General features: G+C 39.8%; 1 long non-coding RNA gene across 2 annotated transcripts in view; it reads left to right on the plus strand.

Moving 5' to 3' along the window:
* LOC115937664 (uncharacterized) overlaps nt 1-8,405 on the plus strand; it is a 72,469-nt gene extending 64,064 nt beyond the window's left edge. The window contains exons 3-4 of one of the 2 annotated variants that reach the window (XR_014148758.1): nt 3,556-3,683; nt 4,211-8,405. This is a non-coding gene — a long non-coding RNA (uncharacterized LOC115937664). The other variant, XR_014148756.1, reaches the window with a different exon arrangement.
* The last annotated feature ends 1,447 nt before the right edge of the window (nt 8,406-9,852 follow it).

Here is a 9,852-nt window from a genome sequence, read left to right on the forward strand (position 1 = left end):
TTTAAAAAAAAAAAAAAAAAGAATGTTCTGTGCAATATTTTTTTTATCCTAGTGAACAATAGATGCCATGAAGATCCCAAATTAGTAGAATGCTACCTATATTGCAGGTCCCTTCCTATAGGTAGTCATTAAAATAGCAGTCATTAAAATGACGACAGGAAAAATTGCTAAACGGCAAAGCAGAGGACCACTCATGATTGTTTTTTTTTTTTTTAAGATTTTATTTATTTATTTAAGAGAGAGAGAGCACTAGCAGGGGAGAGGGGCAGAGGAAGAGGGAGAAGCAGACTCCCTGCTGAGCAAGGACCTCCCCCGCTCCATGTGGGGCTCGATCCCGGGACCCTGGGATCATGACCTGAGCCAAAGGCAGATGTTTAACCGACTGAGCGACCCAGGTGCTCCTTTGTTGTTGTTGTTGTTTTTTTTGTTGTTGTTGTTGTTGGCTTAAAAGAGTTTGCAAATTACCATGCCCAGTTCAATCTTCTTTTTAAAAATGTTGTGTAAGGAATGAACAGTGGAAATCTATACTCCAAAATGTTCACAGGGTTAACTTCTACACATAACGGGATATTAAGTGTTCATTTGTCTTTTTCCCTGTCTTCGAAATAATATATATTGAATGAGTTCTCCTTTGTCATCACAGAAAAGAAGTGCTACATCAGCAACTTCGATGGGAAGTACCATTTGTTAGTACAGCATGGCCATTTTAATGTTGCTGGATTTAAGCAAGACTCTCCAGAGTGTGTCAGTTGAGAGATTGAATATACAAATTACCAATGGCCAGACCATGAATAAACACAGAATTCTGACCCACAACCTGCAGCAACAAGTCCAGGAAACCAAACCCCTGTAACAATGGGCCCCAAATGTCCAGGACTTCGTCAGCAATGGACACCTTCCCTAATTTTTGTCCCTGCTTCCAATTTAGGACCAAGTGGAGAAAGCCAAATAGGCTTCCTTAACCGATGACACAGGATGCCCCCCTTCTAGTTAACCCATTTCCAGCCTCCACTTGGGACATACCTGAAGCCTTCCTTTTCCCCACCACAATACTCTCCTCCTACTCTGCCTGCCTTTGAGTCTCTACCAAGCATGTTTGATAGCAGCTGGCTCCCTTGATACAGTAAACTCAAGATAGATGGATAGACTCTGCTTGTTCTCCTTTGGGTGGTCTTTGTTCATTTCCTCAAAAGTGCAGCCTTTTGGAAAAAACATGTGCATTACACAAATTATTCACCATGTATGTATCATTATGCTAGATCCTGCTATGAAAAGTCCAATTCCTCATTGGAATTATGTTAGTTCTGCTACGAAAAATCCAACTCCTCATTGTAGAGAAATTTTTCATCAGCCAGTCATGAAATCTGAATGGTCCAGAATTATTTGGAAATGAGGGTCCAGCTCATAGTGAATAAAATAAATACCGAGCTTGAGACTATTATTAAGATTTCCAGGTAGGGAAATTAGCATCAGGTGTAGACCTTACTGGTTTTTGCAGATCCATGGGATTCTGACGCTCCCTATTTGCTAATCTCATTACCTTGAATGAAGTTGAGTTTACAGAAACATTAAGTTTGATTTAGTGGCAAATGAGCTAAAAAACAAGAAAACCCATAAAGGGCTTAATTTTGAACAGGATGCCATCAGCCATGTTGTGAGCAGTTAAACTGGAATTTTCTACTGGCTAAATTGTGTAAATGATCGTGTAACAGTTGATTGGATGGATCAAACTTCATTATCAATAGGAGTTATTTAGTGTGTTAGGCAGTTTTCATCTGAAAGAAAGCTAAGGCTAACTTCAGAACCTTTATAGGAGAAGAAGAATGCCAAACAATTTGGAAATATGTGTTGAAATCCTGCAGAAAGAATTGAGACACGCGTGAATATGAATGAGGGATTCTGGTTATCTAACAGGGTTTCAGAAGACATCTGTGGTGAAGTGCCCTGATATGAATAAAACAAGGGTAATTTGATTCCTGTGTTAATGGGCATGTGTAGGTGGGGGTGGGGTGGGAGGGAGAAAAGTCACAAATCCAAGCCACTGAAAAGAAATGATGCTTCTATACAAACACCAAACAATTGGCTTGTTTAGTCAAAGTTGGACAATTTCGGTGTCAACATATGTCATTGATTCTGATGGCTACTTTGTATATGGTGGGTCCATGATACATGTGTAACGAATGTGTTAATTCAGTACAATAATCTGGAGATCAAATGGGATTATACGATGTCAGAAAGGTTTCTCCAAGTTCGAGCTAATAAAATTTGCTGAATAGAGTTTTTAGGTGGGCTGCTTTTCATTATAAGTGAACACTGCATGCTTTTGCCATAACACTTGAATAAATGCTTACAAGTTTAGAATTGGGTGACATAAAAACACATTCCTGTGAGTATGGCATCCAAGAACAGTGGTGATTTATGTTGTTTTTCCACTGAATTTAAATGTTTAGCGAAGATTTTGTTGATTTTAAAGCTTACGACTTAAATCATTAAATAGTCAATGATGGAAGAAGTTGGCTTTATCACCACAGAGCGTGTTGCAGATGGACTGTATGGGCACTTCTGTCCTTGCAGTACTGAATCAGAAGGAGTAAACTGTTTTTTTTTTTTTAAAGATTTATATATTTATTTTAGGAGGAGGTGGAGAGGGGCACAGGGAGAAGGAGAGAATCTAAAGCAGACTCCCCACTGAGTGTGGAGCCCGATGTGGGGCTCAATCTCCAGATGACCCAAGCTGATATCAGGAGTTGGACGCTTAACTGACTGAGCCACCCGGGCACCCCCAGAAGGGGTATATTTAAGGTTGGGTCAGTTTCATAGGTAGGTGGTATGGCATCATGGTAGATTCATTGAAAGATCCACCTTCCCTATGACAAGGTATTTATCTTGCCCACCTCCTTTGGCAGTTATCCATGCTTCTCTAAGCAACTGTAGTTTTTGCTTTTAGAGGGTAAGGAATGATGGCAAATAATTTCCATCTTTTAGGCCAACTTTAAGCCACTGGAAGTGGTTAGTTGGAATCCAGTATTTAGATTTGTAAGATTGCGCCTGGGCTCAGGGGGAACAAGTGTAGGATTGGCAGGCAGGAATTGGGAAACCTTGTCTTGGATCTATGGCTTTACTCTCAGAAGGCACTAAAACAAAGTTTATAGTTTAGTTCTTACTTTAATAGCTTAATTGTTTGAGTGTCTACAGATTGGAAGGGTCTACACAGGCAAGGCATGTTTGGACAGGGTTGGAAGAAAATATTCCATTGCTGGACACTGCTCGGGTGAGGAAGACTGGCCTAGTTTGAGGTTCTGCCATGGGGAAGATGGGATGCCTTGTCAACTGTCGGGGAGGTAGGAAAGTGCTTGGAAGGAATCAGAAGAGTTTGTGGGGGGCAAGTGTATATCAGAGAACTCATGTGGTCATTTTTTTTTTTTTTTTGTCAGCTCTGATTTCATCACCCTCTCTGGCAACTGTTCCAGAATTCTCAGGCTTCCCAGTTCAAGGAGAGAAACGCTTTCTATCTTTCTTCTGACTCTGAAACTTTTTATTTCCCATTGTTCTCAGGGCAGTCAGACTGGATCTTTCTTTGGAGCTCTTAAAGAAACAAAAGAATATCTGGGCAACGAAAGAAAACAAGATGCAGGTGCCTGGGAGGTGGTCCAGTGTGGATATCATTCTGGTAACTGCTAAAGGTAGAACTATATGTATTGATTTTCAAGTAGAATTAGGTGGGTGAGATCGTCTTTCAAAGTTGGCTAAAAAATGTACTTGTCCTTTCTAAGGTCTAATTAAGATCCTCTGTCAGAAACCATAAAAAGAACTGTATATAATATCACTGGGACAATGCAAAGCGCTGGCCCCTTTTGCAGCTAATAGGATGTCATGATTCAAAGAAGTTACCTTTAAAAAAAAACCCAAGGCTGAAAAATAAAAAAAGAAGCTCTTCTCATTAGATTATATCTGAGTGACCCTCCTGGTCTTATATTTGCAATGTATTTGGAGTAAAATTCATGGATCAATATGGCTTCTGAGACAGGAGGTTACATTTCATGTTGATGAGATTCAGGTTCCCTTCTGTTATGGCATTATTAATGGATGCTACTCGCTTATCCACCAGTATATACCTTTTTTACTTTCTAATCTAGAAAAGTTAGAAAGAAGAGAATATTAAGAAATACTTCTGGGTTAAACTTTTCCCCCATTTTTCCTTCCCCCCTAGTGAAAGATAACTGGACCAGCAAATGGTTCCTGGCTACATATGGAGGCAATATGGGTCCAAGAAAGCTTGATGACAGAAAGCAGAGATGTAATCTATTCCAAATGGACCATCATCTGGATATTTGAAATGTCATGCTGTAAACAGTGTTCCGTTGTCTTATAAGTTGTTATGTAGGGTTGAATGCAGATGAAAGCCTAAATTTATATCATGAAGCAAAGTATAAAATGAATGTTAACCTTCTAAGTACTTCTTTTTTTCAATGTCAGATTCAGTTAACTGCCTGTCTTCTAATAGCGGTGCACCTAAAATCTTTAATGCTCTGGCCATTTGATGACCCACCCCCACCAAGGGGTAAGAAAGTTAGAATTCAAAGGAATTTTGGGACCCTTTTTCATAAAACTTATTTTATAAATCAGCTCCACCTTATTTTTAAATCAGAAAACTAAGATCTAGGGAAGCTATCTAGTCGCATAGCTCTGTAGGTAGTAGATGATCCAGGAATTTAATCTACGGGCTCCTAGGATATGATATTTTGTATGATGCTATGTTGCCTTTAAGTAAATACCTGTCTTATCCTGTAATGTTTCCATCCCTAGGAGAGGACTGATTTCACAGCGTGTCCTCATAACCAGAATAGGTATTCAGAATGGACCATTTGGTAGTGTAGGCTTTATTCATTCAATTTTCATTCATTCATTCATTCAGATAATATTTATTTTCCTTCAGCTTTTATTGTAAAGATATACATACTCAACATAAAGAGTATCAGCAGCATCAAAATCCATATAAAGGAGTACAATTCTCCTTTTCTCCACCACATCGTGCTTCCCAGACAGTTGCTCATGAGAGCATACTGTATATCCTTTCAGACATTCTTTGATGTATAAAAATATGTTATAGTATATAATATAGCATATATGTATGCACCGGTTAAAAAATGGGGGAGTGCTTGGGGCGCCTGGGTGGCTCAGTCATTAAGCGTCTGCCTTCGGCTCAGGTCATGATCCCAGGGTCCTGGGATCGAGCCCCGCATCGGGCTCCCTGCTCAGCGGAGAGCCTGCTTCTCCCTGTCCCTCTGTCTGCTGCTCTGCCTACTTGTGCTCTCTCTCTGTGTTAAACAAATAAATAAAAATCTTTAAAAAAAGAAAAAAAAAGAAAACTATTAAAAAAATGGGGGAGTACTATACATATTTTCTGCAACTTCCCTTTTTAATGTTTTTCACATCATAATATCATGGACACTTTGCCATGTCTTATCTAATTTGTTCCTGTTATCAAGTGTGTGTGTATATTTTTTATATATTTTTAGATACATAGCAATCTATAGTTTGCATGCTATGGATGCTTATCTCACCATTCCTCTGTTGATGGGCATTTTATGTAGATCCTAATTTTTATGGTGAAAGGCAATGCTACAAAGAGTGTCTATTTTTGCATGTGTAAGATGCATTCCTAGAAGGGGAATTTCTGGGTCCTTCCATTCATATTTACTGAGTAACTATCATTTGCAAAGTGCTATAAAATGATTGGATGGGCTATAAAATGATATGATGCAATCTTTACAGGTAGATGGTTCCTGCTCTCATGAAGCTTGTAGATTAGGTAGCAAGAAATGTATACAAATAGCGGATTTCAAGTAGAAAATCATGAGCGCTATTTGGAAAATACGTAGAAACTGCCACGGGAGGGTAAAGACACCTTGACTTTCTAACCCAGCCAGTGAAAACTAACAGTTATCCGGAGATGGGGGTCTCAGTGGAAATGCACTGAACATTTCTGAATAAAGTTACTTGAATGAGTTGAAACATTTGAGAATGCGGGAGGGGACTTGGGTCTTGAAAGAGGTGTACAAATGTCCAGAAAACATAATTGGTTTTGAACTTTTAGGAAGTATCTATATTTGCAAAAGGGAGAACTGTTGCAGTCCACTAGATCATATAAGACTGAAAGAACTTTTGTCTCAAAGGTCCTTCCTCATTGTTTGATGTAACGAGGTTTTATTTTGACTCAAGCCTACCTTGCTTTAGGTTTTGGATTCACATATGTGTGGGGTCAGCTACAGGTGGCCTTCTCTTGAATCTGGACCATTTTAATAAATCACATATCCGTCTTCAGCATAGCAGAGGTTAAGAACGAGCACTTCTATTTTTTTCTTTTTTCAGTTACGATCCTAAACCCCATTGTCGTAGGGAAGCTTCTCCTGAAACTTCAGCAGCCTTCCTTAAAACATCCTCCTGCATGGGAATCTTACAATAGGATGCAGATTTATGGGTTTTAAAAATCTCTTCAAGCATAAAATGATTTATGTGGAGATGGAGGTTATAAGCCGTGCGCTCTAACATCTTCATCTTTCCAGAGAGAAATTTGGTGGGGAAAGGTTCAGATTCTTATTATTTTGAGTATGATATTTGGCAAAAATTCCTCCAGTAAAAATCTTAGAATCCTTTTTTGCTCCATTTAGCTTCATGTCCTTGAAGTTACCTACTACATAATACAAGCTTAGCCCCCACTTGTAATACTCAGCAAGTTCAAAGTACCCATCAACACGCAATGAAAACCCACAGGATAGTAGGGAAAGTGATCAAAAACCAGAGAAACTAACCCTAGGCAGAATAAGAGGCAATTTTCAGAAGAAAAAATTGGGGGAATCTTAAAACATTTTGATCATTCAAAGCATTTCTCAACTCCTAATAAGAGAGGGCAACACGCTAAATCATTGGCAACTGGATTAGGAGTCAGGTCCTGATTCTTCCATTGCAAGGTACAGTGGGGTGAGGCTGGGGTGTAGGACAAAGAGATTTGCATTCCTCAGAATGCAAAGCAGACAGCTGAGTTTAAATGTTCCCTTTGGTGTGTGATGTCTTCATCAGGCAGTCAGGAGGTTCCCCAGAAGCCCTGTCAGGCCTGGGTTTCCAGACAGCTTCTTCAGGAAGCACCATGGGTGGATGCCATCCATGCAAGGGTCCCTATGGTCTATTGTGAGTGATGTCTCTCAGTAAGGCCCCAGAGCCTGCATCCCACAAGCAAGAAGCAGCAAGGGAAAAACAATTTTGGCTTTCACAGGTGTCAGGACTGCAAACAAAGAACTGTTTATAAAAGAGGCAATCACCCCCTTTTTAAAGTCAGCTTGCATGGTTGAAAGCCATGCTAGGAGTTTTCAATAAGAAAAAAATTCTTTCAATAAGGAAGAATTTTAATAGGGATGAACACTCTTATAGATAAACCCTCTGGAAATGGGAGAGTTAACTTGTTTGTTGATTATCAGAAATATAAAAAAAGATGGATGCAGTTAGTTTCAAGTAGATTTTACCTATCATATTGAAACATACCCTAGAGGTTTCTTTAAATTGTGATTTCTTTATTATTAAAACTAGTAACTGATGTTGGGGCACTTGGCTACCTTAGTCAGTAGAGCATGTGACCGTTGATCTCAGGATCATGAGTTCAAGCCCCACGCTGGACATGGAGCCTACTTAAACAAAAACTAGTAACTGAATCTAGTTGGTGTGGTCATGGGTTAAGACACCGTGGGTTCAGAACCAAGTGGAATCGGGTTTCAGTCTCACTTCTGCCACTCACCACATGTAAAACTAGGCATAGATGGCCTCACCTTTCTGTGCCTCAGTTTCCTTGTCTGTAAAATGAGACCCATAATAGAATCTGTTACATAGGTTAGTAGGAGTGATAAATGAGATGATTTCTAGAATGTACTAAAAAATTATTGATTATCACAACTAATACTAGTTATAATTTGTCTTGTGGTTTAAATAACAATTACATTAAAATATTACTTAGTATTAATTATGTTCCAGAATTAGAAGCTTTTAAACCATTATGACTAATTATTGTTGTTTGGTTTTAATAAAACTCCACTATGGGGTGCCTGGGTGGCTCAGATGGTTGAGTGTCTGCCTTCGGCTCAGGTCACAAAGAGTGTCTATTTTTGCATGTGTAAGATGCATTCCTAGAAGGGGAATTTCTGGGTCCTTCCATTCGGCTTGATCTCCAGGTTCTGGGATCAAGCTCCGTATTAGGCTCCAAGGAGCCTGCCTCTCCCCCTGCTTGTGCTCTCTCTGTCTCTCTCTCTCTCTCTCAAATGAATAAATAAGATCTTTAAAAAAAAACACCTCCACTTCATCCACATGTTCACAAAATAAGACAATTCTTACTCAGGTCAATAAGTAGCCACTATACATACCAAGAGATCACTGACAGTAAAAGTAATTAAATTAATTAATTTTTTAAAAAGATTTTATTTATTTATTTATTTGAGAGAGAGAGAGAGCACAAGCAGGGGGAGTGGCAGAGGGAGAGGAAGAAGCAGCCTCCCTGCTGAGCAGGGGGCCTGACGACGTGGGGCTTGATTCCAGAACTCTGGGAACTTAACTGACTGAGCCACCCAGGCGCCCCAAAAGTAATTTAATTTAATACCTACATCATTCAATATCTCTCTGATGATGAAGATGATGAAGAGCCTGGCTCTTGGTAAGCACTTATTAAACAGATTATTTTTATTATCATAAATGCATGCTTCTCTGGTCTGCTCCCTTTCTACTTCCCCTTGCGGATGTCCCTTATAAATGTCTATGAGTCAGTTACCATGTGACTGCTTTGTTTACATGTTTAGGTTTGAGGACAGGAACTGTGTCTTCAGCACCTGAAGGGATAATTGTTCCTGGTGGGCATGAAGCATCTAGCATAGTATTTGGCACATAGTAGATGCTCTGGTAATTGAATTCCCTTTTACTGTGAAGCTGTGTTGTTGACTCATTGGATTCCTCTTCATTTGGGGAATGTGGTGATCTACATTCTCCATTAGTTTTGTGTCACACCAGGACTTCCCTTGTACATTTTATCACCCTAGTTAAGAAATCAGGATTCTTGGAAGTCAGGGGACAACACAATAGCATCAGGCCAGCAAAAGCTGCACCTACCAATGGCCTCGTGGTGGTTGGGTACACAAAAATGCAAGAGGGTGGGGGCAGCAGGCACTGCCAGGCAGCTGAAGGGGCTGCTGGGCAGGCTTTTAATTGCTTATAGTTGTGCCTTAGGTTTATTGCGTTTGAAAGGTAAATTGATCATTCGTCGTTGCACATTAATGAAGAATAGAGGTGGAAAATATAGAGATGTTGAGGAAAAGTGTGCTTTGTTTTAGAGAAGGAGTTGGATTAGTTAACTAATCATTGGGCACTATTCCAAATCATAGAGGGAAAGAGGGTTGTTGACAGTCCAATTTTGATGAATATACTTGGAGTCAGTGAGATAAGAAATAAAGGAAATTAAGAGAAATTAAGGTATAAAAGAAACCCAGATGATGCCCAGTAGAAGCTGAGTACAGCCAAACTGCAACCCAGAGAGAATGAGGAAGTTACTGTACAGGACTTTTGGACTTTCTTAGTCTTGATCAACACATTGACGAGTAGAGGAGGAATAGTTGAGCCTTCACACACATCCCACCCTGCACAGGTGGACCAGCAGCCTTTCTCCCATCTAGGTCCCCATCTTGTTAGCACCACCCCAGCCATTGGGACGTTCGGCTGGACTCTGACAACAGAGATGGGAAAGTGTCTACGTTCAGGAGAATCAAAGTGGGATAGAAGGAAGGTAAAGGGAGCAGGTGAAAGAAGGAAAGCTTTTCCTTC

Source organism: Leptonychotes weddellii, chromosome 9, assembly GCF_054177405.1.
Source record: "Leptonychotes weddellii isolate Sample4059 chromosome 9, ASM5417740v2, whole genome shotgun sequence".
NCBI lineage: Eukaryota > Metazoa > Chordata > Mammalia > Carnivora > Phocidae > Leptonychotes > Leptonychotes weddellii.